This window comes from Gallinula chloropus (genome assembly GCF_964237585.1).
Source record: "Gallinula chloropus genome assembly, chromosome: 1".
In the NCBI taxonomy this organism is placed as follows: domain Eukaryota; kingdom Metazoa; phylum Chordata; class Aves; order Gruiformes; family Rallidae; genus Gallinula; species Gallinula chloropus.
The window spans coordinates 59384743-59406701 of record NC_140085.1 but is presented as its reverse complement, the minus strand read 5'-3'; positions in this window follow the sequence as shown (position 1 = coordinate 59406701).

The window sequence follows — 21959 nt, the reverse complement described above, 5'->3', positions numbered from 1 at the left end:
ATTGTTTGGCCTTTTCATTATGTCTGTCAAAGTTCACTTTGAAGCAACTGTTTCCTTTCTGTCTGCCAGACATATGCCATGAAATGAAAATAGGTATGACAAGTGAGAAACCTCACGCAGTCCTGCCATAGGTCTTGGAAACAGTTATCCTGAAGTTTCTTTCTTTTAATTCTTTCTTTCTACCTTCAAAGATCGATACAGCAGTCCTACAAACTCAAGACTGAAATAGGATGGTTACTATTCATTTAATGGTTTTCGTTCCTTGTGGCTCATCTCAGGGTTATCCAAATCTTCTGCCATCTCAAGTCATAAAGTATAGTTTTCTCCTTTACACGTGGATCACAAATGTGATCAATAGAAAAATATACAATACCTTACATATGTATTGGATCTTTCACCCAAGGATCCTTTGCACTCTAAAGTAATCTGGCAATGACATGCTTGGATCCCTAATCTAAAATTTTTCACTGTGTTGAAAAAGCTTATCTATTTTCTATTCTCTCATGTATTTTGTAATTTGTGTATTTAATGAGTTGAATATGTTCCCAAGTCCCCCTGTTAATTCTTGTAAATGAACTCCTTTATTAGCAGCTGTATGTAATTTTGCACATTTTTTTCATGTAGCTGAATCATTTGCTCATCGGCTGTCAAATACAGGTGGAATGTACAGAGAAACATCTTTCTTCCCATGACAAGTCAGATTGCCAGTGCAATTCCAGATGTGAACAGCATATAATATGCTTGCAGGTTATTGATGATTCAATATGAAAGTGCTAGCTTATTGCAAATAGTTACTAAAATATTAAAATGAAAAGTTTCCTAATTATTATATTTTACAAAGTGGTTATACATTACAATAACTTTTGGCGTGTGTGGGGGGAACCTTTAAAAGGCAACTAGCATTTCCTAAGTGTCTTGGAGGTCAAAGGAGCTGTACAATTTTAGTATGAGTTTGGATCCATTGAATAATGTCTGAGTCCACTAATGAAAGTTTATGTACATTATTCTTTCTAAGTGCAACCACATGTTTGAAATGGGTGCTTAGTGTGCTTTAAATATGATCTCCTTTAGTTTTGCAATATTTCAAGCATAAAATAATCTAGAGACATTTTTTGAAAGAGTTTTTGAAAACTTCTACTCAAGCAACAACTCATCAGTAACTTTTTGCATTTTGCAGAAAAACCCGTTCTGATTTCAGTCTTTGTCTGTCCTATTGTCCTGGTTTTGGTCAGGATGGAGTTAACTTCTTTTGTAGCAGCAGATGGAATGCTGTGTTTGGGAGTTAAAATGAAAGCAGTGCTGATAACACCCTGATGTTTTTAGTTGCTGTCAGACAGTCAAGGACTTTCTCAGTTCTTCATATTTCTCTATTAATGAGAAAGGAGGGGCGAAGCCAGGACAGGTGACCCAAACTGGCCAAAGAGAGTATTGCCTGCCAATTATGTCCTGCCCAGTATAAAGGGGGGGCTTATGGTAGGAGGATCGGACGGCTCCGGGACGCGCGGTTTTTGGCGGACGGTTGGGTTCTGGGATGGCTCTGGGTGGCACGGCCTGAGTTGTGTGTTCGGTGAGAAACTGCATTGTGTATCAACAGCTTCATATATTTTTTGCTCTAAAGTCCTGTTAGCATTATATTTTATCTTTCTGCTATTTTTAGTAAACTATCCTTATCCCAACCCATGGGCTTTTGGTTTCTTGGTTTTAGGGTTGTTATTTGCCCCTTCCTCTTCCCTTCCTTTGCCTCACACCACCCCCCTCCTTCCCCTGCTCTTTTCCTTTAAAGAGCAGGCAGCTGCACGGATCTCAGCTCTCAGCCGGGGTAAAACCATGACACCTATGCATGGTAAAAATGTCAGTGGCATGGGTAAATACATCAGGATTTTTCATTTCATGTTGATTTTTGTGAAAGATATGGCAGCATAGTCCATTCCCACCATACTGTTAAAAGTTGTTCATGTGGATAAAGATTAGCTAAGACACCTAGGAAGAGAATATAATTCAAGTATCTGACTTAAAATATTTTAAAATTTTGGACTGATTCTCAGAGTAACTTTGCAGTTTATGAAATTCATAAGACTGAGATATTGCTATTAAAATAAGCTCAGAGCCATACTGGCTTTTGATTTTTTTTTACTTCCTCCTTACATGATAAGGAAGAGGTCTGACAGATAAGTTCTTCTAAGTGCAGTAAAAGTGTTTGGAAAAAAAATACAAAATGTATTCTTTACACTTCAGTTTTAAACTCTATGCTTAAAAAAGAAATCCAAATTATTTCAATATGCACTTAGACACTCATGTTACCTTCACAGAAATTAAAACAATTTGTAAAGGAGACCTTCTGAATCCTTGTAAACCTAAATCAGAGCACAGAAAGAATGTGAGAAAACATTATTGAATCTCATGCTACCAATAAAAGATTTTCTTAAAATATTATTATTTTATTATGAACATTTATACTAAGTTTCCATAGTACTGGATGCTCTATTCAATTCAGGTGCTTTGATTAACATCTGGTTGTAAGAACACAGAGTTACTTTTTTAACCAAAATTGATTACGACTTGATTTAACCACTCTTCCAATATGAACAGAGCTAGGTAAGGCTAAGTCTACATGGACACCTGAATTCCTCCTTGAACTCTCTGAAGTCCATTCATTTGACTTACATCCATTTACAAAGTCTGCAAGTCATGTAGAAATTGAACTCTGTAGTTAAAAATCTGCCATATGGATGTAGTAAGTAGCCATGGTCTTTGTCAAAAGCCAAAGTGTCTTTTCATACTGTGTGCATGTGAAGATCAGTATCAGAATTCAAACCTTTGGATAAACAAAACCAACTCTTACTTTGCTTGCCACCTTTGTAAAACATCCAAGGAAAGGCTTGTCACAGTGCAGTCACAATGCCTTTAGGCTAAGGAAGGCTAAGCAGCTAATTCTGCTGCTCTGACCATAGTTCCCTGCTTAATTCCCTCTATCCCCTCCCTTCTGCTGGCATAAGCATTTACAAAGCTATATAATAGACCAGATTTGGTGAAATACCTTGAATTAACACTATCTCAATGAACACCCTCCACTAGACCAGGTTGTCCAAAGCCTCAACCAACCTGGCCTTGAACACTGCCAGGGAGAGAATATTCACAACCTCTCTGCGCAACCTGCTTCAGCGTCTCACTACCATCAGTGTGAAGAATTTCTTCCTAATATCTAATCTAAGTCTATCTTTTTTTCAGCGTAAGGCCATCACCCCTTGTCTGATCACTTTATGCCCTTGCAAAATGTCCCTCTCCAGCTTTCATGTAGGCTCCCTTTATGGACTGAAAGGCTGCAGTAAGGTCTTCCTGGAATCTTTTCCAGGATGAACAAGCCCAACACTCTCAGTCTGTCTTCATAGAAGAGGGAGTATGCTCCAGCCCTCTGATCATATTTGTGACCCTCCTTTGGACTCACTCCAACAGCTCAATGCTTTCCTTACTGGGGACACCAGAGCTGGACACAGTACTCCAGGTGGGGTCTCACAAGAGCAGAGTAGAGCTCTAGAATCACTTCCCTTGAAACACTGTTCACACTGGTTTTGGTGTCACCTGGAACATTTTTTGGCAAAAAATAAGACAAGCATTCAGAAAGGACTTTTGTGCTAGCACATGAAGGGCTAGAATTAGTTAGGTTGCTTGACCTTAATGCTGACTTTAATTGCAGCATCCTTTAAATGCAGTTTTGTTAAGTAGTAAGAAAAACAAAGGGCTCATTTGGGCAGGTATTAGTCTCCTGTGTAATAGCTGAGACTACAGTCTTGACTCATGAGTATGATTCATAACAACACGGTTAAAAATTATTTTAAGTACTGTACAACCACCTGCCATGTGGACATGCTGAACATGAGAAAAATCCTTACAATCCAAAACAATACCCTAATTGATTCAAGCTGTGGGCCTGCACCATGAAGCAGCACAAATGACCTGATGAACTACAGCAAGGGTAATAGGGTAATAACCCCTTATACTGAATCTGCTGCCCAGAGAGAGAGTAGGTGAAGTAGTTCAGGCCTTTGGAAACAAGCAAAAAAACCCAAACACCCCACCCTTTCCCTTCCTGCCCCCCCGCCCCCAAAAAAAAAAAAAAAAAAAATTGTATAGAATTTCTTCAGATCAGACTTTTCAGTTTCAAGCAAAAGACTAATTTCAAAATAATAGGCATTATTCATCTCCACTGGCAGCTGTATGTTTTTGTGACTTAATAGTCCAAATTCCAAGCTTCACTGCCTTTAGGCTTTTTCTTCAGCTAATGCAGTGTATACATTGCCTTTTTCTTAGGGTTTTTCACCTGTTATTACTAAATACAAATACCAGAAAGCACAGGTCTCTTGTCATGTGAAAACAGGATTTCTGTGGCAAGTGCACTGTGCTAATCTTTTTATTCTCACAAACCCTGTAGCAGCTGGGTCTGAAAATATCTTAATGGGTCTGAAAGACGCTGCATATGAACCTTGCTTGCCTAAGGAATGCAGCTGTAATGTCACTAGAGTTGTATTTGTGCATCACTTCACTGAAGACCAATGTTAAAATTTAAGATGTCCCTAGCAGCATTCCACAGCTGTGCTAATATCAAAGTTGGAAGGCTTGAATTAAGTTGTCATCAATACTGCTTCTTCTGAGAGTTGGCTTAGCCAAGTACAGCATCTATGCTATTATACCTTCAGGAATATTTTACCACAGCCTAATGAGACACATCATTGCTCTAAGAATATATCATTTTTTTCTGGAATGAAAGTTAGGTACAGAAGAGTGACCCTGGTCATGTTATTACCAACATATGTATGTCAATATAGTCTTTTATTGGGATCCATCTTGAAAACATTATCCTGCACAAGAAAACATACAGATGCTGAGGAAACAGTAGTGCTGGGTTTACCTGGAGATATTGGATTCAGTTCCTCAGATCCCGCTCTGCCCTTTTAAGGCCTAAGCCAGAGCCCACTGAAGCCTCTAGATAAAGGTGTCATTAATCAAAAGCATACTGTAGATCAAGTCCTTACTTGAAATTTGTGCAAGATTCAGGATATTACTGATATGAAACACATAGATGTTTAGCATGCATATTTATCCTACTTCTGATACCACTTACACAGCAAGCAATGCAATATGCAGTAAAAAGCCTACTACATTTCAGTTTTCAGATGTTCATGATGCTGTGGATAAACATTGCCCAGATAAATTACTGCTAAGTTCTTCCTTCACAGATCATTTTTACAAGTCACATGTCACTGGCAGGAGATAACAGGAATTGTCGGTTATTTTTCTTGATTAATTTTGCAAGCTTGTGTTGTACTCTCCTCTTTATCTATTAATTACATACCATACATTGCCTGACACATATTTAAGTATACAGCTACAAATAACAACACATTTGTATAAACAAGACAGTATGAGAATGCAAAAGAGCATTTACAAGGAGCCAATGTGGAATCAGTATATGAAGGCAGCACAAGTTATCTTTGAAACCTACCTTGCAGTATAATATGTTGTAATAAAATAGTTTCTCAACAACATGTGAAATAAACCCTCCTGGTCACAAAAAAAAAAAAAAAGGAAAAAGAAAAAAAGTTACAATAAAATAGAATTACATGCTGTTGTACCCCCTTTAATCTCAAAATAAATCTCTTGGAGTTTAACAGAAGAGAAGAATGCTCCACTGGAGAAGACTAAGTAATTTGGCAGAACTTTAAACATCACCAAGCATATTTTAGTGAATGAATGAGGAACTTCCTGGTGTGTTAGTATTTGACATATGGATAGTATAGTGCCTTATGGATAGTCCAAGAGGTGTAGTAACAAATTCCAAGCATACAACATGAACTTTGTTTCTTACAAATTCTTGATCAAGATGGATGAAATGCTTATAATTTTCCTGCAAAAATTACAGGATCGGGTCAATATTTTACCACATTTTCTTGATTATTTCAAAAATAACAAAAAAGATTTGGAAGAAATTTAAAAATAATTTATATTATTTTCTTCAATACATTTTAATTTAAAGTAACTTTTTACTGTAGAAGTTCAGACAACTAGGTGCTCCATTTTGCATCCTTTAAATGTAAGAAGTAGGTGAGTTGAAGGAAGTGTGATGGTTCTATTTTCTCTTTATTGTATCTGAAGACTGAAAATATGAATAAGGAACTGCAAATACACAGGTCTCCAGAAAGCTTCTATTTTTTTGTGGGAAAGGAAGTCTAGGAACAGGTTTATAATCATACCTTAGATGTGGACTGTACATGGTAGTACAGGCCATTGTCATCTTTCTTGACATTTGAAAGGTACGGCATTTGTTCTATCTACCTCTCTCCCCCTTTCTAAATTAATTTATTCTAATGAAATCTTGTAAGACTGCAACACAGCTTGAACACAGATTAAGAACACCTTTCCTTTTTCTAAGTTTAGATTTTTCCAAGTAGACAGAAAGTACGCAAGACTATGGAAATTTTCAGTTTTCTTAAAAAAAACAGTGAAAAAAAAATCAGAATTTATGAAGTAATAGTTCAACCATCACAAGGCTGTCAAAATTATCAAGGTAGAATATCTGTATCACCTACTGTTTAACTTGCTTCCTTTCAGCAAATATTGAGACCTGTCAAATATCTAACAGATTCAGAGTTTAGATGGTATGAATGGTGTGCTGCCATTTTTTGGAAGCAAAGCTTTCTATGTATATATTTATTTTCATTAACAAAGTAGCAGTCCATGTCAAACATGGTTTCTTTATGTAGCTTTTTGCTATTTTGCAATGATACTCCTGCTTTTTAAAGCAAATGTAGAAAAATATGTAAGATAGATTGGTAGCTGAGCAACGTTCACTGCATTGCAGTAATCTTTTACGTTTTTTGTAGTGTAACGAACAAGATAGAGATAATTTACTTGTATGAAAAGGAAAGTCTTTCAAGCAGTGTAGGAGAAACAGTTTCTGCACTATTCATTGCTTTTTCATTGTTTGGCTTTAATATTGTCGCAACAAATTGAGCTGAGTATGTTGATGTGTAGAGGAAAAAAACATGTTCTCCAGAGTTTCAGGTTTGTTTTGAGTGTATATATCCTGGAGGATTTTCATGGTCTCAGAGGGCTTTAGTGAATCAGAATGAATACAACAGGATCTAGGAAGAAGTGTGTTTAATGAACTGCATCACAAAAAAAGAAACTGAAGATAAAATGCTATCATGTAATGTCCACAAAACTACTGGCATAAAATGCATGATAGAGATTATCCATGCAAAATATTGGAACCCTTCTCATAGTAATTGAAACAATATTTGCAGAGCTAGCCATGGAACTCTATTAATCTGGAGAGGAGCACCACACATAAAGTAATTGGGAAGCATGTTAAAGTAGAGTTGTTATCTGTTGCATCTTAAGGTCTGAGTTTTTTGCATGATTATGCAAAGGTGTGCCTGATACATTCACTCATATGTAGGTGTGCCTGAATCATAGGTGGTTGCATATCTGTAGGAATGCTTGAGTTTCTCCAAGCATGTGAGAACACCTTCAGGACTTACACATAATTGTTGGTCTGTAATTTCAGGATGTACAGAGTCTTCTATTCTGAGAGACTTCAGAGTTAATGACTCCCGAATTCATATACTAGGGTGTTCACAGACTGCGGACTTGAATGGTGTTATTTTTTGTTAGGTGTGTAGGGATGTGGGTTGAATGTTTTCAGTATCAAGACAATTTTGATTTCTTCTTGATGGAATCCCAGAGTAGTTGAGATTGGAATGGACCTCTGGATGTTGTCTGTGTCCGAGCTCCTGCTTAAGTGATCATTTAGACTCAATTGGCCAGCACCATGGCCAGACAGCTTTTGAATATCTCCAAGGGCTGAGACTCCACAAGCACTCTGGGCAACCTGTGCCATTACTCAGTCACCCTGTTTGTGAAAAAAGAAAAAAAAAAGTGTTTCCTGACATTCTGTGCTTCATTTTGCACCCATTTCCTCTTGTCTTGTTAAAGAGTGCTGCTAAGAACAGCCTGGGTCTGTCTTTTTTCCACGCTTCTTTCAGAAATTTGTTCACATTAAGAAGACTCACCCCTGAGCCTTCTCTTTTCTAGGCTGAACAGTCTGAGTTCTTTCATCCTCTCTTCACAAGAAAGATACTCCAGTCCCTTAATCATCTTTGTGACCCTTTGTTGAACTCTCTCTAATGTCTGTCTTGCACTGAGAAACCCAGAACTGGACACAGTACACTCCAGATGTAGTCTTAGCAGTGCTGCGTAGTGGGAAAGATCACCTCCCTTGACATGCTGGCAACACTCTTCCTAGGGAGCTGAGGATATTGTTAGCCACCTTTGCACAGGAGCACGTTACTGGTTTTTGTTTATCTTGGGGGCCACCACGACCCACAGGTTTTTTTCAGCAAAACTGCTTTATAGACAGTCAGCCCCCAGCATATATTGGTGCATGGGCTGTTCTTCCCTGGGTGCAGGACTTGGTACTTCCACTTATTGAACTTCATGAGGTTCCAGTCAAGCCATTTCTCCAGTCTGTCAAGGTCCTTCTGAACGGTAGCACAACCCACTGGGATATCAGCCACTTCTCCCAGATTGGAATTGTCAGCAAACTTGCTTAGGGTGTGCTCTGCCCCATCATCTAGATCATTAATGACAGTGTTACACCGGATTGGAGCCAGTACTGACCCCTCGATTACATTCCTCTCTACTAGCCTTCAGCTAGACTTTTTGCCACTGATCACGACATTCTGGGCCTGACCATTAGGCCAATTTTCAACCTACTTTACTGTTTCCTCATTCAGCCCAAACATCAACAGGTTCTCTGTGAGGATGTTGTGGGACACAGTGTGAAATCTGTACTGAAGGTAGACAACATCCACTACTCTCCCATATTCTATGAAGAAACTCATTTCAGCATAGAAGATTATCAAGTTAGAGTATATATGACTTCCACTTTGTGGATCCATGCTGACTATTCTCAATCACCTCATCCTTCATTTGCCTAGAAATGGTTTCAGGAATTAATTGTTCCACCACCTCCCCAGGGATCAAGGTGAGGCTGATTGATCTGTAGTTTCCTAGCTTGCTCTTTCTGCCCTTTTTTGGAAGTTAGAGGTGACCATTGCTTTTAATTTCTTTGAAGAGCAAGTCACTTGAAAGGGGACAAAATCATGGAGGGCTAGGAATGACAACAATGTCTATCATCTCCTCAAGCAAGATAGCTAAGCAAGGGTGAACACAGGATTCGGCTGACTCAATTTAGTCATCTTGTGCCATTTTAGATGTGCTAGGGTCTCATTCCTGATACTCAGCTGTTTCTTCAAATGATCTGCGAATTTTTTGGGTCATGAGTCATACAAGCTGGTCCAATGCAATTATTCTAGGGTCGAAAATGGCACAAAATCTCTACAGTTAGGCATTTGAAATGCTCTCCGAGTGTCTATCAAGTTATTACCTTTATGAGTTTCCCAGAAGATATGAAGTTTCACTACTTTACAGACTGAACTATGTTACACAGGTTATAAAAATGAACATATGATACAACATCCTCTTGTATGATTTTTCTTCTCTGAGACTACTTTTCTGTCAGTCACCTAGGAGTATTTTCTCTGAATGATATGAAATATTTATATTATTATCAGAAGATTTAGAAATTTCCAGTTTATAAGAATGATTGTGCATCAAGTATTCTACTTTCAAGGCATATTCTCACTTTTCCAATATTGTACCATGTTACAAAATTTATATATTAATTCCAGTGGTATTTCATTTGGATAATCCCATCTGTTTTAAGTCTCACCTTGCCCATTATATTATTTGAATTTCTCCAGCAATTTGTACTACCAATTTTGCTGACTAATAAATTTGTTAATTTGCTGTGAGTCATCATGCTCTTGCTATTATAGAGAGCAATTTCATACACATTGCATAATGTTATTAAAGTCTTCACATGGATAGTTCTTCATTGATGTTCACTATAAATTAGGCTTAAAATGATAATATGCTGCCATTCTAGGCTTTAAAAATTTAAATGGCCTGACTAATTGTATTCTGTGCTGAATGTATAGCAATTTATTTCAATTTAGAATATTGCTTAGTCAAAAAATTAAAATCAGCATGCATAAAAGAAATGTATCCTTGCTAAATTCAAGTCACAATTCTGCAAGCATGCCAGATTCTTCTGAAGTTTCTTTATGTGGCTTTTACTTCATACCTCTTGTGTTTGTATAAAGAATAGGATAGAGAATCAGCATCAAGAATGTTTAATGGGGAAAATCAAGTAATGCCAAAATGGCCATTAATTTGTAATCAACAAATTAGAGCTTGGCACACAGTGAAAGTGACAGAGAGAAGCAGGCAGTGCTGAAACATCCATATCAAGGTTACATTCTGACAGCTCTGACAAGTGGCACCAGCCAGGACTGACATCAATCACGTATTCTCAGCAGAAGCTGCAAATGCTGAATTCATTCTGTGAAGTGATCACTATTCGCTAGCCAGCAGAATGAAATTGTCTCATTTGTTTTCAGACATCACCCCACCTGATCTTTGAACCTAAAGCTGCTCTTGTTGTTAATAACACCTGTTATTGTACTCCACTCTTGCCCAGCGGTAACAGACCTGTTTGTACTGAGTGCTCTGTAAATACCCCGTTGGAAACAACTCTTGCCCAAAATAACCTAAAATAGCTTGCAGTCTAATTTGAAATTAATTCAATCAGTGCATATGATAAATGAAGGAGGAAGAGCTATCTCAAATTGTACTATTAAGTGAAGTAACACATTATTCAAAGCAGGTGAAAGGTAAAAGAAAAGTCACTTTAATCTATAAACTTGTTTGAATAATGGTTATTGAAAGAAAATGCATAATGGGGTCAGAAAAGTTATGCAATTTAAGCTCATAATGAACTGACAAAAAATAATCTTCTGATTAGAAGCTTTCAAGGAGCTTGGTGAGGTTGCAGAAATCACCACAAACTCAAGGTAAATGTTTTTAAGATGAGAAAAAATGTCTGTATAATGAACAATCTGTGACAAGATTTGATACCTTCGGGGACACTACTTCTCTGGAGAGCATTTTGTTCAGTCTTTGCTTTTGTTCTTCCTGAAATGCTTCTACATAGGCACTTAAATTGTCTTGGAAGTTGAGGAGCTGTAGTTCAATGCTTAGGTCTGTACTATGTAAGAATTACAATGCTCTAACACTGAAGGTAGAAACTATGTTTTCATGTCTGATTTTTATGAGATCGAGCATAGCTCATCTCTGACCAGAACTGAGTATAACATTTTTAACTGAATATAACATTTTTAACCATAATGATATAGACTGTGTACCCCACTTTCACCTTTGGCTGTTGGATTGGCATTATTACAATGCTATTTTGTTATTACAATGTGCGGGTGGAAGCTACTTGGAGACATCAATTTCTTGTTTGTCTTCAATCTGATTTAGTTTGCCAGAGCAAATTGAGCTTAAAGCAGCATCCAGACTGAATGTAAAGACCAACATCTCTCTCAGAAGTATAGGAAGTTCCTAAAATCTGTGGAGGCTACTTGAGAATTTTTCTTGCAGTTCACAGAGAAAAAACAAAAATTAGAAGCATGAAGAATGTGACTTCCTGACTTTCATTTTCCTGAAATCACTCTCTTTCCTTTAGATGGCAAGATATGCTGTTGTCATTACCATGTAGGTCTGCTGCAGTTTGAGAAATTGGGCATATGCAGAAGTCAGTAGGTGACTTTGACAGGATTAGCACCTGGTAGAATATCTAATTGGAATCTGAGGGTGCTGATGCAATTAGATTTTTCTTGTATTTCAGTGCATCAGTTGGGATCTGCCAAATACAATTCTCATCTGTTAGTGTGTTCAGAGAAGAACCAATTTCATTATGTTTGGGGTTTTTTAAGGTTTATACAAACAGAATCGATTCTTATTTAGCTATAGGGACACTGAAAGAACTGGCCATGGTTTTTTACCCATGTATATATTTATCATAAATTGGTGATAAATAGGGAACATGGATTGATCTTTGTTTTTGAAATTTTACAAACTACACAGAAGATTCCATTCTTCATAGAAGGTACATGGCTCGTATGCATCTATTATTCCTGGAATAAGGCCTCTTTCTCCATCGCTATGTCACGTGTGGATGATGCAAGATTTAATACGTTCATCTGTGATTTTCTGGCATTTTTATTGCTTTGACCAAACTGTAATATCTAGAAAGACAGGAATTATGCACTTCTGAGTGTTACAACTGAATCTTAATAGGTTTATGCATCCAGGATGTGTTGAACATATTGCACATGTATGTCATAAACTGAAATCCTGAACTGAAGTTTACAAAAATCCAGAGTTCCTCAAGAACAACAGAGCCATCATAATGGTTAAGTATCATATTATATGGCTGGAGCATTGCAGGGACCAGTGCAATGCAGTTAAATTGCTGGAGCAGTGCAGTTAAATTGCTATTCCCTGTTATTTAAGAAAAAGAAAAAATATGATTAAAGTGAAAGTATAGAAAGGGCTGATGCTGTTCTGCTGTTGCCAGTCAGTGGAGTTTTTTGGAAACCTGAAAAGCTGAAATACCAAACATGAGTGAAGCAGCTCTTCTGTGCTCTTCCACTTCACACTAAGCTCATACTGGGGAATTTCCTTTCTTGTTTGTCATTGGTGTACAGACCCTGTGTCTAAAGGAAGCAGTTTTCTCTTCCTGCACTTCACCTACTAAAAACTCTTGAGTATCCACTCTTACAACAGTTGAACTGCAGCAAACTAACTCAAAATAAATGGAAATTCCTATTATCCTCCTGCAAACTCAAACTCACATTGAAATACACCATGGTGACATGGAGAGCTACATCAGGGATGAAGAGATTAGCAGGTTGGTTTTTTTTTTTGTTTGTTTTGAAGGGGTTGGCTCTGACACCAGTAGGTTTGACATCTTTAAATCTGACAATTTTTCTGAAGCTTCCTCATCCACATGAGACTTCCTTAAAATACTGTGAAATATACTAGCAAAAAGTCATATTCTTACGAATGTGTTTGTAGCCATAAACTAATTAAAAGTGTTAGATAACAGTAATGACATAAATGAATCATTTATACATTGGCCAAAAATATTAGGTATATTATTTAACTAAACATGTGACCATTCCAGTGTTTTGTAAGAAAAAAAAACCTTTCTCTTATTGTGTTACACCAATTGCTTTTAATATGTTTAGCAAATTGATATAACCATAATCTTTGAAGAACAATGGCATTTGAAAGATGTTTTGATAGGTTCTGCATCTCCTCCTAATACAAAATCTAAACCTAAATATTACTCTATTTAAAACTGCATATTCCTCCAAACTCTCTCTTCTTTTTACTATCTATCTTTAAATTTCCTGTAAAATTTAGTTTTAATCTGAGCATTTCAGTTCTCCTCAGGCTAGGCTGTCTTCCTAGCTCTTCAGTCAATAACTTCTTAGGAGTGGATAGCAGCTGGAAGAGTGGTTAGGAGGTGTCTTAATCACCAGACAAAAATCCATCTCTTCCAACTTCGATGCCTGTGGGTAACTGGGAGCTATTTTGTTTGCATTAAATTTGCATGACTTCCTGCTGCCTTCTGCAAACCCTTTCCTCTTGAAGCCTGTGTTTCTGCTTTCCTTCCAAAGTTCATGTATGTTTCCAACCCAGGAGCCTAAGATTTTTGACTGTATTAATTGTTTTCTGGTTACTTATGAGTCCAGCTGTATCTGGATAGTGCCGAGAAACCAAAAAGAAATCAGAATACTGCTAATGGTGGAAGCAGTAGTGTAAAGTTTTATGAGTTAAGAGCAAAATGGAAATGTTATAACCTACAAAATATAGCTGAGGAAAATTAATGAGAGCTTTTGTAAGGAAAGATCTGAGATCTGTTTCTTTCATCTAAGTCCTTCCTTCTCCCTGCTTGTAGAAAAGCTAAGGGAGAGCACAGAGTGCTATCCAGACTGATAGGATATGCAAGAAGTAATAGAGTTGTTTATATACCATTGTTTTACCACAAGTTGAAAAATCAGTCTGGTATTTGGTGCAATAACTCATTTTACAAACACTGAGGCAGACAGACAGACACAGAGGTAAGCCAGTCCGTAGTCAGAGCTTGGCAGGGCATCACGGTACAGGAATTGGCACTCTGAGTATTTGGTTTGGCTAAGACATGCACCCCTAGATGAAGGGGGAAGGATTTTTCCTCTCCCCCCTGCCCCCGGATGTCTTACATGCTATTGTTCCTTACAAGACTCATATGCACTAAAGACACGCTCATGGTAATTTTTCAAATACCCTGTTGGTAAATGAGCTTTGCAGTATGGCACATATCCCACTCTTCTGATGCCTGTTTCCTAACTAAATTGTTTTGTTCTGTACAATCTATTGTTTCCTTTTTTGTTTTCTTTCCATTTTTCTTCGAAACAAATAATACCGCATTTAGAAAAGTGGTATTTTTGAACTGAAAAACAATTAACCTCATATGTGCTCTAGGGCTTACAGGATAGCATACATCCTGCTGCATGTCTACAGATGGCTCTCATTTGGATTCACATACAGCATACTGGATTTGGACATCAAGCACACTCTGTTACTGGCTTGGTAAAATTAAAAAAACTTGTCTTTTGTGCTGGCACTGTTTACAGTAGTTATAATGGTCAGTGTGTTGAAATGATTCACAAGAAAGGAGCAGAATAACTCTAATTTAACCAAAAATTGTATGAGCAAAGATTGTAGCTAGAGTGCCTTGCATTCCCTCCCCAGGGATAAAGAAGAGGCTAAAACATCTCATTGCCTGTGTATGTGATCTGTACACATTGCCTGTGTGTGTGATCTGTACACAGGCACAATGAATTCAGGATGATTGCTCAGAATGAATGCCACCTCTACATACAAAGGCTGTGAAGATGCCACAAAAGGTAGGGCTACCTCACTATCATGCAGAAAAAGACTGCACATGGCATCCCTTCAGAAGATGGCAAACCTTCCATTCTAATTTACATTTCTGACCTACTAATTTTTCTGCCATAGCATAGTCCCCTCATATCATTACACAGTGCAAGCCAAGGCTAGAAGTGACAACCGTGAACACTGGCATGCCTCAGAGAGGGGGAGTGAAGCATGAAAGACAATCAAAATAACTCTTGCATTTAGAATGGAACAATTTTTCTACAGCACTGAGTTCACTTGGTGGAAAATGCTGTATCTGAGACTGAAATCAGGCATCTATTCAGCACCTGTGTTGGTGTGTTTGTTTTAAATCAGTAGAAAGAGTAAAAGAGAAGTTTTTCTAAAGAACAAAACATTTGAATTTTTATTTTCTTTACATTAAAGAAATTCACTTGGGAGGTATAGAAACACGCAAGCAACATTTGAAAATTAAAATCCTTGGCATCTGATTTTCAAATGACAGCTTATTAATCTCAGATTTCCATTTGGAAATTAGAAAATAAGAAGGGAAAAGATCATTAAAATACTCATTAAAGTACACAAAAATTAATTTCCAGTGTTTTTTTCATTTTTGTCAACACCTTGTATAATGTACTAATCCATCTCATTCCACCACCCCCCACTCTACCCACAGCCCGCAGATTTCTTGGTTTCATTCAAAAAAACACCTAGTCCACCTTTACTACTAATAACATTGCTTATTTTGTACTGAGACTGAAATATTAACAGCATTATAAAGAATTACCAAGCTATATCTCTTTACAGTGCCATTGAGCTGTTGGGAGTATGCAATTAGTTATGATTCCCATCAAAACCAAAATGCACTCAGGAATGTGCAGTGCAATTTAAACAGGCTGTTCCATGTATGTAAGATAGTCCTAGAAGTTCACAAAGATCATTCATTTTTAAAATTCATAAAGTAACACCATGATAAATAATCTTCTTTAAAGGAGGGAATAGCCCTCTGACAGATGCCTCTTTTGACAAAAATCTGTGTGGTAAAATATATCTTGGGAATACTTCCCTAGGGAAATCTTTGTGTTTTCCTGAGAGCACAGTGAAACTTCAATAATTGAAGAATGTGATTTTCTTCACTCCTCTGTTTTTAATGTAGATGTTCTTTGCAGTGATGGATTGTTGCTTGCTTTTCTCAACATCAAACATCTATTGGCCTTTTTTCCCCTTCTCCATAGCCCCAACTTGCCACTGGTCGAATATATGCCCTTCAGATGTATCTGTCTGTCAGGGAAATCTCTTTTAGCTTCTTAGACCAGACACTAAAGTGAGACTCCCTACCTCTTCCCTCTATATTAGCATGAAGGCAAAACTGCAATTAAGGCAGTCCTACCTTTCAAGCATCTGTGATTAAGTTTGGAACAAACAGACCTATTTTCTGTTCACCCAGAAATTGAACACAGCAGTCAGAGAAAAAGGGTTCAAACTGTTAGATCAATTGCCGGCAGCTTGTCATCTGCTCAGAGCGGAAATGAGCACAGCTGTCTCAAAAACATCCCAAGGAAATTCTGCTTGTCTCTTTTTCTGATAAGCAGCTCTTCTTCCTCCATTTTTTTGCTCACGGTGGGGCACTCGAATGATTTGTTTTGTTCTATGTTTTACTCTGGCTTTGGCAAAATTTGTCTGCAGTCTTTCTGGAAACATGTAGGTGAGACCACTGAGGAACAGGAACTCAGTATTCTTTATCTATTGTTTTCTTATTTGATCTCCCTTACGCATCCTGTCATACTTTACTTTATGCACTCTAGCAAAACTATTATACAGCAGACAAATCAGGGATCTTATTAATTTTTATAAATATCTTAAGTGTGGGACACAGGAGAAAATGGCCAGTCTCTTTTCAGTTGTCTGTTGGGACAGGGCAAGGGGCAACGGCTTCAAATTGGAGCACAGGAAGTTCCGCACCAATATGTGGAACAACTGTTTCACAGTGAGGGTGACAGAGCCCTGGGACAGGCTGCCCAGGGGGGTTGTGGAGTCTCCTTCTCTGGAGATACTCAAGACCCGTCTGGACACCTTTCTGTGTGATCTGTCCTAGGGAACCTGCTTTGGCAGGGGGGTTGGACTCAATGATCTCTGGAGATCCCTTCCAACCCCTAGGATTCTGTGATTCCGTGAATCAAAGCATGTATACACCATGCACTAGTTAATGCTCTGCCTCCCCTGTCATCCCATCTTCCTTTTATTCCTGTGTACATCCCTGCATGGAAAGCCTTCCCCAGTTGTGTTCAAGAAGATCCCTGCAAACTGCATGCACCACCTGTTCGTCCTCTTGAATTGTGGAGGCTGTTCTGGTACACTGGTGTACAGAAGTTTTAAAAAGTTGTAAGCTTTTAGTTAAAGACAAAAGTGTTCTCCAAATTATGAACTATTTCAGCCTTTTGAAAATCCATTTGTTTATCAACAGAATGCTGTGTATTTTTTAGCATTTAATTTGTGTTTTATTGTAAAATTAGTGGCAAAGGTTATTTACAAAATGATTTATTATAATATATATAATATTCATGGTGGCTATTGGTATTTCTATTACCAAAAAACATTTTCAGTTTTTGTAAACATATTTTCAGTTTTTATTCCTACACAATACTGCCTTTTTTTTAGCATTCTCATAAACTAAATAGATTAGAGAGTAATAACTTATTCTATATGCCTCCTTGCAACTTCATACAAGGTTAAAAATGAAATATACCAAACGAATCCCACTTTAGTTTAAATCATGCCTGCAAATTTGTGATGTTCTTAGCTTTATTTTTTCTGTGGTTTCTTGATTGGGAAAGAGTACTTCTCAAATATATGTGTTGTCTCCTATTCACATCCTTTGAGCCCCTAAAGTGGAAGTGCCTTGTGTAATACCAATATACTCTCTATACAAGTTAAATGTAAATTCAGTGACATCTTTGAAAATAGAGCTAATGCCTAGAAAATCTTGAGACATTTGCCTCTTTATGAGTGCCTGACACTTACTAAAAAATATTAATGTGGCAGCCTGAAAACCCCGCAGATTTTTTCTGATACGGAAGCAGAATGTCCAGATCGTTCCTATGTTCAGGTCTTTATCTGAACTAACTACAGCTCCATCCAGAGGCAAATATAAGTGGCCTCTGTGCACTGGTCTCCAGCCTCTGGCTGAAGCAGCACCTTAATTTGTGTTTTGCCAACACAGTTCTTTGTTTAATTTCTTGCTCAATAATTTGGTTTAGGGCTACACGGAAGATCCAATGCCCTCCAATTTCATATCAGTAGTGTGTGTCTCTTCACATGAATTGCTTTCCATCTTTGTAAATGACTCACAAGCCTTTTTAAAGGAATTATATTTTCTCAGAATCTGCAACAATCTAAATGTCTATTTTTTGATAAGTATGAACAATCTTCATGGGAGTTACTACTCTTATCAGCATTAATCTATGCCTTAAGAGCAAGCATCTAGGTATGATTACTGTCGGATTTTTGTATAGTAAGTATATGCTGTAATGCCAGTATAAAAATACACAACTAGATGGAAGCCAAAAAGATATACCTTTATTGCTGCAATATATTTGATTAGAAAAATAAATAATAGAGGAAGTCTTGCATTAGTCATTGCTAGTCTTTAGCTGGATGAAAAAAGTATTCAACCTTTTTATGGTGCCACTAGTATTAAAATAACGCATTGACACTGAGACTTCTCATGTGCTTAACTTCTGCTTGCTTCAGTCTGCAGAATTCCTGAAGGTATATCTTTTGGTACTGGCTCATAGTCAGCTTTTGCAACTTCTTTTCTTTTTTATTTAAAGAAAAGATCCTAACACTATAAAAATCTGTCCTAGGGATAGACAGAGAGAGAAATGATTAGATGATTTCTTTCCACTATGGTTGTCTTCATAGTGTTTTTGCTTGTAGTATAGTTCCCTTTTGCGTCTTCTCAGACAAATATATTTAAATATGCATCAGCTCCAGAAACCCTGGTTCACTTTCAATATTAAATCTGCATTTCATGGTGCCTTTTTCTTCCTGTAGAATAGCATTGCACCAAATTATTTTCTTTGTTTGTGGGAGACTTGGGATCCCTGTCTCACAGAACATGGAATGGGTGAATGCTGACTTTAGATCATGTTTTTTCTTTGTGAAACAGCTGGACCATTACTAGCATTACTCTTGCTGAGCCTCTGCGTGTTTAATTATCATAATAGTTGAAGTATATCTGCTTATAAAAAAAAAAAAAAAAAAACAAACAGGCAACTGGATGCACTTTTCCTTACTGACATACCTCAGACATTTTGTTGCAGGTTTTCCTCACATTAAAAATGTCTGAATTCAGTGGAACTTTGGGGATGTAAGTAATCCCTGATTTTGGTCCTTAACTTCTTTTGGAAACTATGGCTTTTTGCTATGTACTTATTTTTGTACCATTCTTTTTGTAAGGTTCCAAATGTAAATATAACATTTTAAAGAAAATCAAACTGTAGATTTATGGTGTTTATTATCTGAAAAAAAATCTGTATTTATTTATACTTTATTGGTTTTGATTGATACGAAGGAAAATAGTTCTAAATCTTACTTCACATGTTTAGGAAAACTAACACAGACCACAGATGTATTTATTGTCATTTGTTAAAAGGTGCATATTTTTACCTCAAATGCTACAAAATGTTGGTAAATCATAACAAGTTTCTGGCACAAACTCATTTTTGTTTTAGAAAACATATTTTCATACTAACAACAGATTCCTGGGATATACTTTTGTGTGTGTGTGTGTTTCTAGTTCATGTAGACTTCTTTGTGGTTGGATGTAGCTTTCCCAGGGAAAAAAATCATAATGTTGACTAGTACTTTGAGTTTCCTTTTATAAATTCCATCAATTGTGTGATATGTCCATGTCCCAAATAGAAAGTGGGGCATGCAGGCTCAGGCACTTGCTTTATTTTCATAATTTAAAAGAGATTCTTTGTCTTGTCTAAAGTGATGGGCACACAGAGGACTGCAAAGATTTATAAAATGTCAGTGTCTCTTTCATGTACCTATAATAAGCTTTTCATTCTGTTTCTGTTTCCACACTGATCAGGTAAAACCCTGTTTTATACCTGTAGCTCTGGTGTATATTAGGAACACTCTAGGTTATTCGTAGCTACAAAGACAGGACTCCTTCAGAAAATGCTCTGTGGTCTGAGATATTGATTGTTTTCAATCTCTTAAACTTGTAGGACACAAATCAGTGAAGCTCTTCCTATTCAAAGTTGAATTCTCACAATATTTTGGAGAAATATCACTTGTCACGGAATCATAGAATCAGAGAATACTTTGGGTTGGAAGGGACCTCAAAGCTCATCTAGTTCCAACCCCCCCACCGTGAAAAGGGACACCCTTTACTAGACCAAGTTGCCCATAGCCCTATTCAACCTGGCCTTGAATACTGCCAGGAAGGAGGCAGTCACAGTTTCTCTGGGTAACCTGTGCCAGTGCCTCACCACCCTCATAGGGAAGAGTTTCTTCCTGGTATCTGATCTAAAACCACTCTCTTTCAGTTTAAGGCCATTACCCCTTGTCCTATCACTACATGCCCCTGTATACAGTCCCTGTCCATATTTCCTTTTCCAGTTTCTGGAAAGCTGCTAAAAAAATAAAACAGTATTATTAAAGAAAATAAATACCTTTGGAAACAGGCAGCTTATTTTGGCCAATTTGCATTGGCAATAAGAGGCAAAAAAAATCCCTGTATTCTAAACCACACTGAATAAGATCAATCTTAATTGCATGTGTTTGACAAGTAGATGTAATTACTATTAAAATAATAATAAAACATTTGAATATGGTATCTCAAATTGAATGAGAAATAAGCAAAAACTTGTACAGAACATTCAGAATAAACAGCAGAAAAAAACCTTTACAAGCAGTCTAGTAACCTACTTGCCAGGTTACCTGCTTTACATGAACAAAAAGTAAACTGGACATGAAATGTAAAGACAGGACTTTGGAGACACAGTTCATGTCTTTAAATAATGATGTAGCAAACTGCCAGCGGTTGTTCAGGACTGGCTCAAGTACAAATCTCATGTATGAATATATTAAGTAATCAGTCACAAGGACCTGTGTGACTAATATTGTTTCCTATAAAATTTAGGAACACATACCTGACCTGCAATGAAATGTGATGAAGTGGGGATTTCTTGGAACTTCATTTTGCCCCTGGATAGATTAGTAGAAAGAAGGAAATTAGATGTCTCTGAAATAAAAAAGAAAACCAACCTGATGATCAAAACCATAAAAATACCTGTCATATCTGTTCTGTGCATACTAAAGAAACTTCTGACAAGAGGAGAGGAGAGGAGAGGAGAGGAGAGGAGAGAGAGGAGAGGAGAGGAGAGGAGAGGAGAGGAGAGGAGAGGAGAGGAGAGGAGAGGAGAGGAGAGGAGAGGAGAGGAGAGGAGAGGAGAGGAGAGGAGAGGAGAGGAGAGGAGAGGAGAGGAGAGGAGAGGAGGAAAGGAAAAAGGAAACGGAAAGAGAAAGAAGGAAAGGAAAGGAAAGGAAAGGAAAGGAAAGGAAAGGAAAGGAAAGGAAAGGAAAGGAAAGGAAAGGAAAGGAAAGGAAAGGAAAGGAAAGGAAAGGAAAGGAAAGGAAAGGAAAGGAAAGGAAAGGAAAGGAAAGGAAAGGAAAGGAAAGGAAAGGAAAGGAAAGGAAAGGAAAGGAAAGGAAAGGAAAGGAAAGGAAAGGAAAGGAAAGGAAAGGAAAGGAAAGGAAAGGAAAGGAAAGGAAAGGAAAGGAAAGGAAAGGAAAGGAAAGGAAAGGAAAGGAAAGGAAAGGAAAGGAAAGGAAAGGAAAGGAAAGGAAAAGGAAAGGAAAAAGTATTTCTAGCATCCTCTAATAGGATTTCAAAGTATTAGCCTGCAGAACAAAATTAGAGGGAACACTGACCAGGAAAGACCAAAGACCATTATCAGAAGTATCCTTTGCCCATGACTATAACAGAACAGAAGATTTGTTGCACTTCATCAGACCTAAGTTTAGTTGAATAGTAC